Genomic DNA, 18,823 nt, shown 5'->3' with positions numbered 1-18,823 from the left:
TATCACTTTTTCATTGCATCCATCAAACACTGCTATGGCCTCTTGTTATTCTTATGTCTTTGGCACTTTTCTCTTCTTTGTTTTTCTTTTCTTTTTCTTAGAGCTACTTTGCTCCTTGTTTGCTTAGTGTCATGTGTTGCACCAGCCTTTGGCATTTTCTTTTTCTTATCAGTGCACTACACATATCCACTTTAGGCATTTTAGTTCACATTTCTTCTTGAGACATTGGTGCCCAGCACCTCTTTGTGTGACTAAATGTTTTGTATTTAGGTTGCTCTTGATAATGGACTTTTGGTTGATAATCCCGGGTTAGTTAACCCAAGTTACCAAGTGTTGAAACACTCCTCAGAACCTATTCATCCAAGCATATCCTTAATACATGAACACCACAGGCATTTGTCTCAGAAGTTCAAACCATTGGTGCCTAGCTTATTTTCTCAATTTTTTTCTTTTTGGTTGCCCTTTTTCAGTGGCTTTTTCTTCTTCCTTTTCTTTCTTTTTCATGGCCAAAGACATTTATTCATCAAGATCCATAGACAGTTTTCAATTTCTACACAAAGAATGATAATTCTACACTCTAATTCCAGTGATCTGACTAAACAATCAAGCATGCATACCACCACTTAATTCTACTTGATTTGTCACTAATTTAGCCAAGTTACTTTTGTTCAAACTTTTCTTTTATTTTTGGAAACAGAACAAGCATGGCAAGCACTCGTTTAAGAAGGTGAAGTTATATCTAAACATCTAGGCATTCACTTTATTCAAAGCAATAAACAGACACTCATACTAAAAAAAAAACTCCACATAACACTTAAATGACTTATGATGAAAGAAAGCTCATAAAGACAATCCACCAATGATCATTTGATTATTAAGGAACGAGACCACCTCTTATTTATTGCTTGGTTCTTCTTAATTCTTGGGATCCTGCTTCTTCTTGCTTCCTGCCTCTTTTTGACCACTTGTGCTTCCTTTGTCTTTTCTTATGAGCTTTTTCCAGAATCCAGCCTTTTTCATCGTTTCTTCCACTCCTTTTTCAAGGATCATTGCCTTGTTTATTTCTCCTTCTTTCCTCCCTTTGAAATACTCATCAAAAGCTGGAATGCTGGGTCCATCTTGTGTAGATGTTCCCCTATGTAGTTAAGCTTGATTTGCGAACTGATTTGTAATCAGCTTGGACTGAGTATCTTGCATTCTGTAAAGTGGTGGCTTCCTTGATTGCCAAGACATTGGCATCTTGGTGTTGGCATATGTGGCTGAAGGATTCCTGTAAGTGTAAATTCTGTTCCCTTTGCAGATCGAAGAATCTTGATTCAAAGTTCCTTTGCATATCCATCATTTTTAGGTGAAAGTCCTCTTGTCTCTCCTGAGACCTCATGTATTGTTGAGACATTCCTTCCATGATTTCCTGCATTCTGCTCATATCCATGGGGTCTCTGGGAATTCGTTGTCTTCTTTCTGGAATTGCTTGCTCTTCTTGCTCTTCTTCTCTGTCTTCTCCTTCCTGTCTTTCTTGTTCTGCTTCTTGCTCGGCTTCCACTTGTTGTCCTTCTTCATTTCTTCTTCTTGTATGTCTTGGAGGAGTTGGGCCAAGAGTCATTTTGTACGCAGTTATGGCCAATCCAGGATATAGCCAATTAGGTCTTTCATCCTCAAGTGGTACTTGGGCATCGATGCATAGTCTAATGATAGTGCTAGGGAAGTGGAGCCAGGATTCAGGGTCACTTTTCTCACTAAACTCTTGTATCTGTTCAGCAATGAGTTTATGAACTTTGATCTCCCCTCCCACCATAATGCAATGTAGCAAGATGGCTCTTTTAGGGACTATTTCTGAAGAGTTTGCAGTGGGTAGGATGGATCTCCTAACTATTGCATACCACCCTTTAGCTTCAGGTGTTAGGTCTCCCCTTCTCAAGACTCTTGGAGCCCCTCTTGTTTTTCTCACCCATTCAGCTCTGATGGCACAAAGGTCTTCAGCAATAGTTGCATAGTCAGGTTCTCCTATCATCCTTTCTTCATAACTTGCTTGGCTGAAATGTATGTTTTTCAGGCCAAGGGTTTTCATGATTGCTTTGGGACTGAAGTCAACTTCCACCCCTCTCACATAGCTTTTGTATGTGGGTTTCTTGGTTGGATCCTCCCTTACTGAATTTGCATAAAACTCTTTCACCAAGTTGATGTTGATTTTAGTGATTGGCTTAGTCAGGAGCTCCCACTTCCTCTTTTTGATCTTTTCCCAAACACCTGGGAACTCATCCTTTTCAATGTCAAAGGGAACCTCAGCTAGTACCGTTTTAGGTCTCATCCATTCGGCTTGAATCTCATGGAAAACCGATTTGTATCTCCATGCATCGAATTCCCTGTTTTCCTCCATTGGCTGCTTGTCTTTTCTCCTTTTGTGGCTAGATGAAGCTGCCATTGGTTCTTTAGTTTTGGTAAGTGACAAGCTAAAGTTGACAAGGTGAAGCAAGAAGTGTTGTTGGAAGTGTGGGGAGGTTGTTTTCGGCAAGAGATAGTTTATGCTATGATGAAGGAAATGTGCATGAAGGAGATTTGGTGGTGTTGAACTTGTTCCCCAAGTGGTTCTTTATAGTGCCCGTAAGTGCAAAATGGACGGCTAGGGTGATTTGTGCAGGGTGGCTTGATGGTAAATATATGAATTAGGGAGAAGGACGAATTGCTTTTCATTTTCTTGGAAGTATTCTGGGTGCATTAGGTTGTACATGTAGCTATCTTTTCTTGCAGAACTTCCTTTTCCCATGTGTTAGTTTCAAAGACTTGTGAATTTTCTTTTTGACCAAGCATCGTACCTCCCTTTGTCTTTTCCTCCATTTTTGTCTTTTCTTTTGTACCTGCACAAACAAACAAGTTTGCTATCATTTTTCGGTCCATGTGAATTATGAATAGTACTTGCACATGTAAATCAATGATTGTCTTTATGAGCTTATAGCCGTGACTTCTACATGTATGCACACTTATTATTTGGACACCAAACTTAGTGTTTGGTCAAGTCTCCTGATGACATGAAATCCATATTGGTTGTCCTTAATGAATGTGCTTAATTCTAATAACTCATAGTCACCTTGGCTCTTTGATTCTAAACAAATTTACTACCCTAAGTAATTGAAACCAAAGCATTAAAACATGCGAATGGTATACTTGTCATGAATTTCGAAATCCAGAGGAACTTCGTGCTTTTCATGAACCGTGTTCAAAGAGGAACACCAAACTTAATCTTTGGTTGTGCACTAAAAATTGAATGCATTTTGAATAAAATTTGGGGTGCCTTCAGGCACACCAAACTTAGAGACAAATTGCATTTTACATGCAATGTTTAGTGCACTCTTTCAGCAGTTGTCCTGAGGATTCAAGTTCATGCATAAGAAACCATGCTTTATTAGATGCACAACAAAACAAAAAAAGTAAGGGTATTAAAACATGGGTTGCCTCCCATGAAGCGCTTCTTTCACGTCACTAGCTTGACGGTTGTCCCTTGTTAGGGTGGATTGTAGTGCTTGATGTCTTCTCCTCTCACTATGAAAACGTCCCCACTTGATTCATTCATGACCTCTAAATGTTCCATAGAAAGAACTTTCCTGATTGTGAACACTTGAGGGAGCTGGGAAGGAATGGTTTTGAGGCCAGGTGGGATTGGCAGATAATGACTTGATATCACGTTATCTCCCGGAGAAAAACCTTCAGTGGGAATTTTCTTGTTTCTCCACCCTCTTGGCAATCTCCCTATCACTCTTCCCTTTCTCTTGAGGATTTCTTCATTGACCCTTATGTCAGGAGGATCCTTCTGATCTGTTTCCACTGATTCTTGTGGCTTTAACTCTTGCAACTCTTGTTTGCCTTCCAAGGACTGTTTTAGAGTTTCAGCTGCTGGATTACTTTCCTCCAAACACAGATGGCTACTATCATCCTTAGGCTTTTCAGGTTCTGGTTCAGGCTCAGATGCAGGTTTGAAAACTTTGAAAATGAGCTGTTCATCATGTATTCTCAGAATTAGCTCTCCTTGTTCTACATCTATGAGCGCTCTAGTAGTGGCTAGAAATGGTCTGCCCAGAATGATAGGGTGTAAGTAGCTTTCCTCCATGTCCACAATGACAAAGTCTGTGGGGAAGTAATAATCCCCCACTTTCACCAGCACATTTTCAACTACCTCTTCAGCTTGCTTCTGAGTTTTGTCAGCCAGTTGTATGATTACATCAGTGGATCTCACCTCATTCAGTTGTAGCCTCTTCATAAGAGTTAGAGGCATCACATTTATGCTAGCTCCTAGATCACAGAATCCTCTGTCAATTTTTGTTTCCCCTATGATGCAAGGGATATGAAAACTTCCTGGGTCCGTTTTCTTAGAGAGTGTGTCCTTCTTGATGAGAGCACTGCATTCTTTGTTCATTGTTACCGTTTGTCCTCCCTTCAAAACTCTTTTCTTGCTTAACAATTCCTTTAAATACTTGATGTGTGTAGGCATTTGATGGAGAATCTCAAGAAAGGGAATATTGACATGGAGAGAGTTAAATGTCTCTAAAAACCTTGAATAGGTTTTCCCTTTTTCACCTCCTCCTAACCTCTGAGGAAATGGTGCTTTTGGTTGGTATATTTCCAGCATGCCTTTTTGCAGTTCCTTGGCTTGCTCAGTTCCACTTTCCTGCTTAACTTCTTCCACACCTTCCTTCAAGATTTCTGGCTCCTGCTCTGAGGGCCTGATTCCTTCTTCTTCTGAAACTTCCTTCAATATGGTGATGGCCTTGCATTCTTCCCATCTCACTCTCTTTTGTTCCCCTTTAGGATTCTTTTCTGTGTCACTAGGGAACACTGCAGTTGATTTGACGGCCTGTTGAGATAGCTCTCCTACTTGAGACTCCATCCTCTTGAGTTTTTCACCATGGTTTCTTAAGGTAGCTCTCACATCATCCCTGAAGCTTTTCAATTCGGTTATGTCTTGACTCATGGTTGCCATCATTCCTTCTATCCGGTTTAATTGATCTTGAAATTGTTGGTTCAGATTAAGTTGGGTAGGTTGATTATTTTGGCCATGATATGATGGTTGGGGGTAAGTGTTTTGTGTGGCTTGGTATGATCTTTGGTTGGAGTTTTGGTATGTGGAATTGTTATGTTGGTTGTGGTTGTAAGGTTTGTGGTTTTGTGGTTGAGTTTGTTGGTTCCCCCACCCAAAGTTTGGGTGATTTTTCCATCCTGGGTTGTAAGTGTTGGAGTGTGGATCATATGATTGCCTTTGTTGGTTTCCCACATAGTTGGCCTCTTCCCAATCACCTCCTTCAATGCTTACTTCCTCTTGATCTTGTGTGTGTATTGCAGCCACTTGCTTTGTTTCTAATTGCCTGGTAAGCTCTGCTAGTTGCTTGGCAAACACCTTGTTTTGGGCTAGAATTGTATCAACATGGTTCAGCTCCATGACTCCCTTAGTGTTGTGCCTTTCTGATGCATAGTAGTACTCATTCTCAGCCACTGTCTCAATCACCTCAATGGCCTCTTCCACAGTCTTTTTCCTGTTCAATGAACCTCTTGATGAATGGTCTACAGCCTTCCTTGATTCATAAGAGAGTCCATCATAGAAAATATGCAATTGCACCCAATCATGGAACATGTCTGGTGGGCATTTCCTTGTCAAGTCCTTGAATCTCTCCCATGCCTCGTAGAGAGTTTCACCATCTTGTTGTCTAAAAGTCTGAACCTCAGATCGAAGCCTATTGACCTTTTGTGGGGGGTAGAAACGTGCCAGAAACTTGCTTTCCACCTCATCCCATGTTGTTAGACTCCCCCTTGGGAATGATTCCAGCCACTTAGCTGCTTTGTCCCTAAGTGAAAATGGGAACAAAAGCAGTTTATATGCATCTTCCTGGACTCCATTGGACTTCACAGTGTCACAAATTCTCAGGAATTTTGTGAGATGTTGGTTTGGGTCTTCATTAGCACTTCCACCAAATGAACAATGATTCTCCACAAGTGATATTAGCTGTGGTTTGAGTTCAAAATTGTTGGCCTGAATGGGTGGTTTCTGGATGCTGCTACCACAATTCCTAGAGGTTGGGTTTATGTATGAACTAAGAACCCTCCTCTCAGGAATGGCATTGTTTCCATCAGCTCTCTCATGGTTGTGAACTTCTCTATCCATGTTGAGATCTAAAGCTTCCTCAAAATTGTCCTCAGATTCTCCTTCAGATTCCTCTTCTCCCACTACTCTCTTCCCTCTTGCTTCCCTTCTCAGTCTATGAAGGGTCCTCTCTGGTTCGGTATATGGAGGAGTTGATGTCTCTCCTCTCCTACCTGTCATACAAGAACACAGCACAGGCACAAACAAGTGAAATACTCTTGGTTAATGGAAGCGTATGGTTAGAGCAATTGAGGAATTAATTCAAACAGTTAGTGAGTCAGTGAGTTAGTTGCTTGAATTTAAAGGCATAAAGAAAGAAAGCATGTAACCGAGTGCAGAAATTAAAATTCAACAAGTAACTTGAACAGAATTAACAAAGCAAGAGAAATTGCTCAATCTAGTTAGCTTCCAATTGGAGAATTGTCAATCGAAAACCAATCCCCGGCAACGGCGCCATAAACTTGATGCGCATAAACTAGTTATGCTACGATTTAGGAAATTGCACGATCGGCAAAATTCCTTCCGGCAAGTGCACCGGTTATCGTCAAGTAAAAACTCACAATAGAGTGAGGTCGAATCCCACAAGGATTGGTTGAGTGAGCAATTCGGATTAGAAGTGTGTTCTAGTTGAGCGGAATCAAGATTGAGATGAGAATTGCGGAATGTAAAATTGGCGGGAAAAGTAAATGACAAGAAATTGAAATGGCGGAATCTTAAATTGCATGAATTAAAGAGCAGAAACTAAATTGCTGAAATTAAAAGGGAATGGGGGTGATTGCATGAATTGAGTTGCAGAATGTAAAGAGAAGATGGAAATCAGAATTGGGGGATTCATTGGGTTATAGGAGATATTGAGATCTCCGAATCAAAACATGTTTATCTCTTCCTCAAGCAATGCGTTCATTGAATTTTGCTTGGCAATCTTATATGATTGGATCCCAATCCCTTGGTTCACCAATTCTCTCTAAAAATGAATAAATTCCCAATCCCTTGGTTTAAATGTTCATAAGAAGAGATGATGCTCGATCACTGATTATACCACACAGTTTCATGAACCACAATTTGGTAGGATTACATGTCACAATATCCATCCAAACCCCAATCCAATTCACTGTGAGAAAGCTTCTCTAGCATGAATCCTCCATTCCTTTCCCAAGGTTCCGAAGGATTCCAATTATGGGTAGTTTCTTTCCCAAGACAACTACCCAATGGAATTAGATCGAGAAGCTTTCTAACAAAATTCAAGAGAAAAGATTGAAGAAGAAGATAAACTATTATTGATTCATTGAATTACAATAGAGCTCCCTAACCCAATGAAAGGGGGTTTAGTGAGTCATAGCTCTGAATTCAATTACAAAGATATGAAAACTAGCTAAAAGTGAAGGTAAAAGTCCTCCCTAACTTAAATTCTATCCTATTTATACACTTTCTATATTGAGCTTCTGTTGTGTTTCTTGGGCTTTGAGGCCTCTCCCTGCTTTCCTTTTGCCTTGGGTTTATGATCCATAATCTTGATGAGGCTGTTGATCCAAATTCTGTAACATTCATTGAGCCAACTTAGTGATAATCAAATAATGACACATGACTCAATAAATTGAGATTTCAAACTCATCAATCCTTCAGGCCCAATCCCATAAACCATGATATTCAATTGGGTTTCATACCAGAGTAAGTTTAAGTTAATGTTTGTGCTCAAAGACTAACTTAAACCGCACTATTTTTGGCCCAGAAACCTTTTCCAAGAGTGGCGTTTAAGTTGCAGTTCAAGCTTAAACTGCAGCTTAAACGCCAGACACTTCCAGTGAGGCCTTTTGTAAAAGCACGTTTAAGCTTCAGTTTAAGGTTAAACTGAAGCTTAAACGTGGAAATGGAAGAAGGCAGCCCTGGAGAGTCATGTAGTCGAACACGTTTAAGCTTTAGTTTAAGGTTAAACTGAAGCTTAAACGTGGATATAGGAAGGGCAGCCCTGGAGGTCGAACACGTTTAACCTCCAGTTTAAGGTTAAACTGGAGGTTAAACGTGGAATTGGAAGGAGGCATCCTGGAGGTCGAACACGTTTAACCTCCAGTTTAAGGTTAAACTGGAGGTTAAACGTGGAAGCTTAGAAGGGTAGCCCTGGAGGTGTCGAACACGTTTAAGCTCCAGTTTGAGGTCAAACTGGAGCTTAAACGTGGAAATGGAGAGAGCAACCCTGGAGGAGAAAACTTGGTCGAACACGTTTAAGCTCCAGTTTGAGGTCAAACTGGAGCTTAAACGTGGAAATGGCTCCCTGGTGCTTTTCCCATTCTGGCGTTTAACCTCCAGTTTAAGGTTAAACTGGAGGTTAAACATGGAACTCCTTCCTGAGTGGCATTATCATTCTGGCATTTAACCTCCAGTTTAAGGTTAAACTGGAGGTTAAACTTCAATTCCAGCATTTCTTAGCCTTCCTGATTCTGGCGTTTAAGCTCCAGTTTAGGCTTAAACTAGAACTTAAACTCCACATGTGATATTCAAGCTTCCTTTATTGATTTTGTTGCTTCCTTGCTTAGCCTCTTCTTCCCTGAAATCATCCAAACAATTGCATCAAAGTCTTGCAAAATTTCATGAGAAATCTTCCATTCATAGCATTCAAGTAATATAACTAAAACTCATGGAATTTGCATTAAAATCATACTGTTTGGATGGTTCATTGCTTTGTTCTTCATTTAACCATTTTTGGTTACTTTATGCTCAAGAAAATGCATAAAACAACTAAAACTAACAGAAAAATGCTAGTGAAACTAGCCTAAGATGCCTCGGCATCACTATTCTACTTCTTGTTTCTTATGTTTAAATTTACATGATCACTAGTATTATTTAAGTTTCTATTTAAGTTTCTGCTTTTAATTTCAGAATTGCATAAGTATTATTAGGATTTAAGTTTTTATTTCCCAATTAGCTATAAAATGTTCCTCTTATCACCTTATTGAACTTGAATAAAATTATGATTTTTTTTAGAAGCAGTAAAGGTACATAGATTTCGAGTTTTATATTAAGAATAGTTCAATTATTTGATGTGGTGGCATTATTTTTGCTTTCTGAATACATGAATGAATAATGCATATTTGATGTTGGAGTTAGAGAATGTTGGCTCTTGAAAGAATGATGATGAAAGTGAAGTGTTATTGGTAGTCTGAAAAACCCAAAACTTGATTCTTGAAGCAAGAAAAAGCAGTAATATATATATATATATAGCAGAAAAGAAGATAAAAAGAAAAAGAAAAAGCCAATAGCTCTTTAAACCAAAAAGCAAGAGCAAAGATCTAAGGCTTTGAGCATCAATGGTTAGGAGGGCCTAAAAGAAAGAAATATCTTAGCCTAAATAGTTCAATTGAGCTGGTTCCCTAACTATATGCTTGTGGTGTGAAGGTGTCAAGTGAAAAGCTTGAGACTGAGCAGTTAAAGTCATAATTAAAAGCAAAAACAGTGCGCTTAAGAACTCTGGACACCACTGGTTGGGAATTCTAGCAAAGCTGAATCACAATCTGAAAGGGTTCACCCAATTAAGTGTCTGTGGCATTTATGTATCTGGTGGTAATACTGGAAAACAAAGTGCTTAGGGTCACGGACAAGACTCTAAAGAAGCTGTGTTCAAGAATAAAAAAAAGCTAAACTAGGAGAGTCAATAATATCATCTGGATTCTAAGTTCCTAAAGATGCCAATCATTCTGAGCTTCAAAGGAAAGTGAGATGCCAAAACTATTCAGAAGCAAAAAGCTACTAGCCCCGCTCATTTAATTGAAACTAAGCTTCATTGAAAATTATAAGATTTATTGTATCCTTCTCTTCTTTTTATCCTACTTTGTTTTTGGTTGCTTGGGGACAAGCAACAGTTTAAGTTTGGAGTTCTGATGAGCGGATATTTTATACGCTTTCTGGCATCATTTTCATATAGTTTTTAATATGTTTTGTTTAATTTTTATTATGTTTTCATAGGTTTTAGTGCAAAATTCACATTTTTGGATTCTACAGATGCTGTCAGGATCTGACCTCCGTGCACTCGAAGGAGCTTTTCTGGAGCTACAGAAGTTCAAATGACGTGCTCTCAACAGCTATGGAAAACTAACATCCAGGGCTTTTCAAAAATATATAATAGTACATACTTTGCTTCGGAAATAAAGGCTCAAAACTGGGGTTCAACGCCAGCCACCAGCCCCGTTCCTAGCATCCAGCGTCCAAGGGGAGCAGCTGGCATCCAACGCCCAAAAGGGTGTCCCTAGCCAGTGTTCAACGCCCCCAAGGAGTCCTAGCACGTGGAGACATCCTTTTCTCAACCCAAACACTTACCAAGTGGGCTCAGAAGTGGATTTTCGCACTATAAAACTAGTTTATATGATTTCTATAATTCTTAGTTAGCATATTAGTATATATACAACAAAAATCACCCTTGTTAGGGATCTTTGCCCATTCGAACCTTTCATAGTGTTCTGTGTACAATATGAGTCACTAACCTCCTAAGGTTAAGGTTAGGAGCTCTGCTGAGTTTCATGGAATAATAATATTACTGTTCTATCTCAATATGTCTAATTCTATTCTCTTATGCAACCTCATTCTTCATCTTATGAATTGAGGGTGACCCGTGATAATCACCCTTGTTTTACTTGGGTTCTGTGCGATTCTTGACCTGGATAGCATTGAACTAAAGCTAGAGATTGTATTGTAGATTCTAATAGAGCATCTGAGAAACTTTGGATACGTGACATGAAATTCTGTTGACTATGGGTACGTGAGGTCTCTATGGCATTAAGGCTATAGTCTGAGAAGCAGCGTTCCCTGATCCGGAAGATCTACCTTGTCTGTGGCACCTTGAGTAGGATCGTGAAGGGGAGTGGATTGCTTAGAGCTTCATCTTCTGCTACAGTGAGAAACCTAGAGGTGGCTCAATGAGAGGACATGAGTCATCTCAACGTGGTGGATTGCTGTAGTAGAAGAGGTAACTTGATGAGAGGATAATAGTTAATCACTTACGGCTGCCATTGAAGGAATCAGAAGGTTATTGAAGAAGACAATAAGAAAAGTTAATCCGGAAAGACAAAGCATCTCCGAAGCCTCAACTATTCTATCACCATTGAATTCTCATCTATCTAGTAACGTTTTATTTCTTTATTCTGTTTTATGTATTTCCTGTGACAAATTTTATTTTTCTATCCGCTAACTAAGATCTGCAAGATAACCATAGCTTGCTCAAACCAACAATCTCCGTGGGATCAACCTTCACTCACCTGAGGTATTACTTGGATGACCCAGTATACTTGCTGGTCTATCTGTGCGAAACGTGCAGAGCCAGTTTCGTGCACCACCTAGCAAAAAATACAAGTTCATCATCTAAAAAACCATCACTAGACTCACTCTCTTTTGATTCTATTTTGACTTAAGGGCTATTCTCTTTTTCTTTGAGTCCGGGTTTGTGTGTGTGGCTTCATAGGCAAGGAGTTTTTCTCTCAGCTCATCATAGGTTATGGGACTTAGGTTATTGCTCTCGGCTTGAACAGTGGCTGTTGTTTCCCATTCCTTTGTGACGCTTCTCAGGAGTTTTCTCACTAGGGTTTGTTCTGAGTAGGTATACCCATAGCATCGAGGTTTTTGATTATTATTAAGAATCTCTTAAATACTTTATCAATGCTTTCTCCATCCTTTGTATTGAACATCTCGTACTCTTTTCGCAGCATATCAATCCTCGTTTCTTTGACCTATTTAGTGCCTTCATGTGTAACCTGGATTTCTCCCAAATTTCTTTGGCTGTCTTGCATCTAGACACCTTTCGGTACTCTTCAAAGCTGATAGTATAGTGAAGAAGGTTGATGGCTTTAGCATTCAGCTCCACTTTCTTCTTGTCATCGTCATTCCATTTAGTTTCTTCTTTTAGAGTTACCACTCCGTCAGCACTTGATTTTATTGGAATCTTGAGGCCGCTTACAAGAATCTTCCATATGTTGTAATCAATGGATTGGATGAAGATCCACATCCTCTCTTTCCAGTAAGCATAGTTCTTCCTGTTGAAGAAGGGAGGCTTGTTGTTTGACTGGCCTTCAGTTAGAGTATAGGCAACTATGGTTGTGCACAAGTTGTTCGCCATTTGGACTTTTGCTCCAAGCGGTGAAGCTTGATTCTTGAGACCTTGGCTCTAGATACCAATTGAAGGTTGTAGAAGGCTTAGAGAAGAGGGGTTTGAATCTATGGCCTTCTTTTACTTTGATGAAATAACCATTTAAAAACTAACTTTCAATCTGAATCTATTTGAACTCAGCAGTGGAAAATTTATGAGAAAATTTCATTTTGTCTCATGAATATCAGAAAACAGAACAGAGATGGGAAGAGAGAAGCTGACACCATCATGTATCCTGGTTCAGTTGCCATGTGCAATGTAACATACATGCAGTCTCCACCACAACAGTGGTGAAATTTTTACTATAGTTAAAGTATTACATACACCAATTTCACAGGATTGACACATTCCTTTCCCTCTCAAGTTCTAACCTAACTTGACTTGGCTATGCTAATACCTAACTCTTCACTCTTAGTGCTTACCCAACTAAGAAAGGGGTGATGGAATTGGGTTGGAAACAAAATTCCAACACCTAAAACTGACCGGCAAGTATACCGAGTCGCATCAAGTAGTAAAACTCACTTAGAGTGAGGTCGATCCCACGAGGATTGATGGATCAAGCAACTTTAGTGGGTGATTAGTTTAGTCAAGCTAACATTGAAGTGAAATTTGATGGAATGTAGCCAACAGAAAGTAAATAGCAGTGAATTAAAAGTTGCTGAAAGTAAATGAGCAAAATCTTAAAGAGCAAGAAATGTAAATTGACAGAATCTTAAATGACAAGAAATGTAAATTGCATGAAATGTAAAAGGGTGCTTGGGTGCTGGAAATTAAAGAGAGCAATAGATCAGAACTTAAAATTCTTGCAGCAAGCTTAAATTGTAGGAAAGTTAATTGGGAGCAATGTAAATAGAGAAGCAAAATTGTAGTAAATGTAAAGTTGCAGGAAATGTAAATCAAGCTCATAGAAAGCATCAAATGTAAAGTGCAGAGGAACAAGGAGAATTAAATTGCATGAAAGTAAATTGAAAACAATGAGAACAGAAAGCAATGGGAACCAAAGATCAAAAGCAAACTCAATGTAAATTGAATTTTAACTTGTAGCAAAAGGAAATTGTAGCAAATCTCAAACAGAAAAGTAAAATTACTTGAAGAAGCAAAATAGAAATGAGACTCAGCTTAATTGCAAAATGAAGCTGAAGATCTCAGGGGATCAAAGAGACTAGAAAACAAATCTAGATCTCAACCCCTTCCTTGATTCAGCAGAAAACAATTTGTAGGAGAAAGAAAGATGGAAGCAGTAAATGAAAACTCAGATTCAATTCTTAATTCACTAGGATTATGCAGAGGAAGAACAAAGAGAAGTTTTAGATCAAGGATGAAACAGAATTCCTTCAATCCCAATCCAAAACTCAAATTCAAAAAGGAAAAATTAAAAGAGAGCTCTCTACTACTACTCTCTATTGGAGCCCGCCTTTTCCCTAATGCTCTCTATTAGAGCCAACCCCCCTTTAACAAAGATGAAAATGATGCCTTATATAGGCTTTACAAAATGAAAAAGAAAATGAAATTGAAATTAAAAACAAATTACAATTAAATTAAATTCCTATTTTAACTATCTCTTGTGCCTTTGAGTGATGGTAATGGGCTTAGCTTGCTTTGGATTTGAGGAAGAATGGATCCGGATGGCCTTGATGGAATTGGGATCATTCACGTTTGAGTCAACGTTTGAGGCAAACGTTGACTCAAACGTCTTCGTGTAATGGCATCATGCAAAGCGGGCTTTGCTGTCACTCACGTTTGAGTTCACGTTTGAGGTCAAACGTGAGCTCAAACGTGATCCTCCCAGGGTGTTATTAAGCCAACGTTTGACCTCACGTTTGAGGCAAATGTTGGCGCAAACATTACTTCTCCTCCAGGGTATTAGTAAGCCAACATTTGACCTCACGTTTGACGCAAACGTTGGCGCAAACGTGAAGGCTTCCATCTTCAATCTTGGCTGAACTTTGATGGCGTTTAACCTTATGTTTGAGGTTAAACGTGGACGCAAACGTGAGGGCTTCCATCTTCAGCCGTGCTTCCTTGCTTCTTTGTAGCGCTTGGTGAACACCAAGAGTGCAGCTTCCTTTCTTTCATAAGTCGAAATGTTCATTGTGGCATTCAATTACTAATACTTCATGCATGCTTTAATAATCCATTGGCATTAGTTGTATTAATAATAGTATATGCATGCTTCATGGTTCAATTAATTAGTAATGCCGTAAAGGTTCATGCATTTCATTCATTAGCATTAGTAATTAATTGTTTCCTGCATGCATCCATTTACTTATTAAAGTAATGCATTAACGTAATGCCAATTGCATTAAACATTTCATGCATGCATGCACATGATATTGATGCACATGCCAAGGTTTCATGGTCATGGCCACGCTTTTAAGAGCGTGGCCTAAAGTTCCAAAGTGTGCTCAATCTTCAAAGTGTGCCCAAAATTCCTCTTTTCTTCTTTTTAGCTTATTGTGTGCTATTTTGCTTCTTTTTCCACTTATTTCCTACAAAATTTATAAAATCAAAAGATCAAAGAAATATACAATTTAAGCACAAAAGAATGCAATATTCAAGCACTAATCATCAATTTCTTGTATGAAAAAGCATAGAAAAATATGACATGGTGACATGTCATCAAGGGGTACCTCACAGGTACAAGACATAAGACATATGAAACAACCTAAAGAAATCTTAAATCACTCTAGGCTTTTCACTCAAGTGTATCACTCAGCCTTTTATCACTCTTTGGCTTTTTCATAAGCTCTCTCTTTCATCCTTTTACCACTCAAGAAATTACAGAAAGATATATATTGAAAATAAAATTACAATCTGTAAAATATGAAGGAGATTGATGCTTCAACAGCCTCTGTTGCTATGTGTTGAACTAAATTTACTTGACTCTTATTGAGTTCCTCTTTCTAGCAGAATGCCTCTTTAATTAGAGAGCACTGTCCAAGTTGATGAACTCTTCAGAGAAAACTTCTCAGAACAACAACTTCAAACCCTAGTTCTCTCTCCTTACTTCAGAAGCATGAAAAATCTTCTTTTGTATCTCTTTGCATGTTGCTAAGTTGCTCTCTTCCAAGTCAAATCCTCGAGCTGTGTGCTACCAACTTAGCTTTTCACTTTCTTTCATTAATCCTCAATTTAGGAATTCTGGAACAGACCCTTTTTGCTTGATCGAATGCATCAGAACAGCAAAGAAACATATTTTCAATGGTAAACCCAGATCTGAACTCTTGAGCTACAATTTTGTCCCCAAGAAACAATTTTGGCCATTGATTCACAGCAGTGATTATTAGAAATTACTTTTTTCATGTATCCCAAATTGGATTGACAGAGACTTGGAGAAGAAGAAAGGAAAGTAAAATGCATTCAAGAGGAAACAAATCACCTTTAACTTCTGATTTAGCCTAAGATGGTTAGATTTGGGTGATTAGACATTTGCTTTTCTGATTAAACTTTCTCTTTCTTTCTTCTTTGATGAATCAAGCAAGAGGAACGAAGTTATATCTCTTTTCTCTATGTCTGACCGAATGAAAAAGGTGAACGTTGCCTTTGGAGGATTAGCTTAGGTGAAACGCTTTGGGCTTGGATTTTGTTCACTTACCACTCAGCCCATTTGATTTCTTTGTTTCTTTTTATTTAGGCTTTGTTTGAAAAAGTTGCCTATAATCGCAGATTCAGTTTGTTCCATATTGGGCTGCTACTGTGTCCATTACTAGTGGCCTGCATCAGTTAATCAAAATTGATTAAATCTAATTGGGTAGTTAGTCCAATAAAAAAATGTTTCTCATCATCAATCATGTTAGTTAATTTCCTAACTCAACAAGATGAAATTATTAGAAAAAGCAATGCAACTATCCTCTGGAGAGCTAGTTGGTTTCTTCGGAGAAAGAGTCCCCATCTTGAGACACATATGGTTAAAAATGACAATGGGAGAAGGCCCTTTGTCAAAAACAATTGATGTTCAATATCTTATAGTTGATTCTTTTAGTCCGTATAATATTATCATCGGAAGACCTGCTCTGAATGCATTCAGAGTAGTAGTGTCTACCTTATATTTATGTGTCAAGTTCCCTGTGCAGGAAAATAGAATTGTGACAGTACATGTGGATCACCAAGAAGCTCGGTAGTGCTACAATGCTAGCCTAAAGCAAAACTTGACGAAGCAAACACCTCGGCCACGGGTACAAGCCATCCACAATACCAGCGAGGTCCTGACATTGTCTGAACTTGATCCTAGGTAGGATTTCAATGAAAGACCTCAACCCATGGACAACCTCCAGTGAGTCGGGTTGACCAACAAGGAAGAGCAATTCACATACATCGGAGAAGTCCTCTGATGAGCGGATATTTTATATGCTTTTTGGCATCATTTTCATATAGTTTTTAGTGTGTTTTGTTTAGTTTTTATTAAGTTTTTATAGGTTTTAGTGTTAAACTCACATTTTTTAGATTCTACTATAAGTTTTCTATTTTTGTACAATTTTAGGTAATTTCTGGCTGAAATTGAGGAGTTGGAGCAAAAGTCTGATTCAGAGACAGAGAAAGCACTACAGATGCTGTCCGGATCTGACCTACTTACACTCGGAAGAGCTTTTCTGGAGCTACAGAAGTCCAAATGGAACATTCTCAACAGTTATAGAAAGCTGACTTTCGGAGCTTTCCAGTAATGTATAATATCTATACTTTGCTTCAAATTAGAAGGCCTAAAACTAGCGTTCAATGCCAGTTTCCTGCCCCCTTTCAGGCTTCCAGCACCAAAAGATCAGAGACCAACGTCCAAACGCCCAAAGAGGACCCCCTAGCCAGCGTTTCATGCCTTAGGAGCCTCATAGCACGTGGATATCATCAAAGCTCAGCCCAAACACTCACCAAGTGGGCCCCAGATTGGATTTTAGCACTAAATAGATAGTTTTACCCTTGCTAGTCATCTGTTTAGTATTTAAAGTGTATTTTACATAATCATTAAGACATCACGCATACTTTACACATTATTTTTGAGTTTTACTTTGTATTTTCTTTCAGTATGAGTTTCTAAACCTCCTAGGTTGAGGGGAGGAGCCCTGCTGAGTCCTATGAATTAATAAAAGTATTACTATTTCTTCTTCGATACGTGTTTGATTTAATTATAAGATGTATACTCGATCTTCAACATGGTGAATAGGATGATCAGTGACAATCAGCTCTATTCATCATACTAAGATGAACGTGCCTAACAAACACCCGCGTCTACTTGGGTTCGTGTGAATACGTGACTGGAAAGCACAAGCCAACAGCTATGTTTATACATCTCTCAGACGGCTAATCCACGACTTCGTTGGGGACTTCTCAAGACACCAGTTCAGCCAATTTCTGGGGAGATTAGGGTCTCCCTGGTACAGGCTAGAATCTAAAGAAGCAGCATTCTCTGATCCAGAAGATTCAACCTTGTCTGTGGCATTTTGAGTAGGATCGCCAGGAGAATGTGATGCTAAGAGCTTCAACCTTCGTCAGATTGGATGACCACGACCAATGGCGTTCAATCTATAGTAGAGGAGATCAATAATAATGGCCCATGGCGTTGATCACATACAGCCTGCCATAGAAGAAATCACTCACAAGCAAAGAAGACAGTAATACCAAAGTTAATTCAGAAAGACAAAGCAACTCCGATCCTCAACTACATTCCTATTACTGATTGCCCTTAAATCAATCCAACTGACTGCACTCCAATTTACAAATACAAATTATGAATAGTTTCCCCTTTTCATAAAAACACAACCTTCTGATTCGCCTGAATAAGACCTGCAAGATAACCATAGCTTGCTTCAAACCACAATCCTCGTGGGATCGACCCTGACTCGCTCAGGTATTACTTAGACGACCCAGTGCACTTGCTGGTGCAGCTGTACGGAGTGTGGGGATTCGTGCACCAAGTTTTTGGTGCCGTTGCCGGGGATTGTTGAGTTTGGACAAACTGACGAATTATCTTGATCCCTAGATTAGGTACCTTATTTCTTGATCATTTTTAATTGAGTCTTTTGATTTTTGTTGAATCTTTTATTTTTATTTTCTTTTTCTCTATTTTTCGAAAATTTTAAAAACTTTTCAAAAAAAATTTTATTTTCTTTGTTTAATCTTTGTTCTTGGTTTAAGTCATACTTGTTTTCTGTTTTCTTTTCCAAAAATTTTAAAACTTTTTCAAAAACCTTTTTTTCAAACAGTTTATTTTCATGCATCCTTAGCTTTTTGTTTGAATCTTTTAATTGTGTTCTTGGTTGAATTTTCGAAAATCCTTGAGTCTTTTTCTAAAAATTTTCAAAATTTAGTGTCTTTTTGTTTGAGTCTTGTTTCAATCTTTAAGTTTGGTGTCCTTTTTATGTTCTTGTGTTCTTTGAGTTTCTTGAGTCTTGTTCTTTGTGTTCTTGTTAGTCTTCAAAGTGTTCTTGTGTTTTCTTTTGTTTTGATCTTAAAATTTTTAAGTTTGGTGTCCCTTTGTGTTTCCCTCCAAAACTTTTCGAAAATTAGGAGCATTAAATCTAAAAATTTTAAGTTTTGTGTCTTTTGCTTGTTTTCTCTCTCCTCATTAAATTCAAAAA

The 18,823-nt window shown here is 38.5% G+C and overlaps 1 non-coding gene across 1 annotated transcript; it reads left to right on the top strand.

Moving 5' to 3' along the window:
- Positions 1-5,618: 5,618 nt before the first annotated feature.
- On the top strand, positions 5,619-5,722 carry LOC112739734 (small nucleolar RNA R71). The gene has a single exon (XR_003170670.1). It is a non-coding gene; the product is annotated as a small nucleolar RNA R71 (small nucleolar RNA).
- The last annotated feature ends 13,101 nt before the right edge of the window (positions 5,723-18,823 follow it).

Source organism: Arachis hypogaea, chromosome 13 (assembly GCF_003086295.3).
Source record: "Arachis hypogaea cultivar Tifrunner chromosome 13, arahy.Tifrunner.gnm2.J5K5, whole genome shotgun sequence".
Classification (NCBI taxonomy): domain Eukaryota; kingdom Viridiplantae; phylum Streptophyta; class Magnoliopsida; order Fabales; family Fabaceae; genus Arachis; species Arachis hypogaea.
This window is presented reverse-complemented; position numbering and strand designations above follow the sequence as displayed.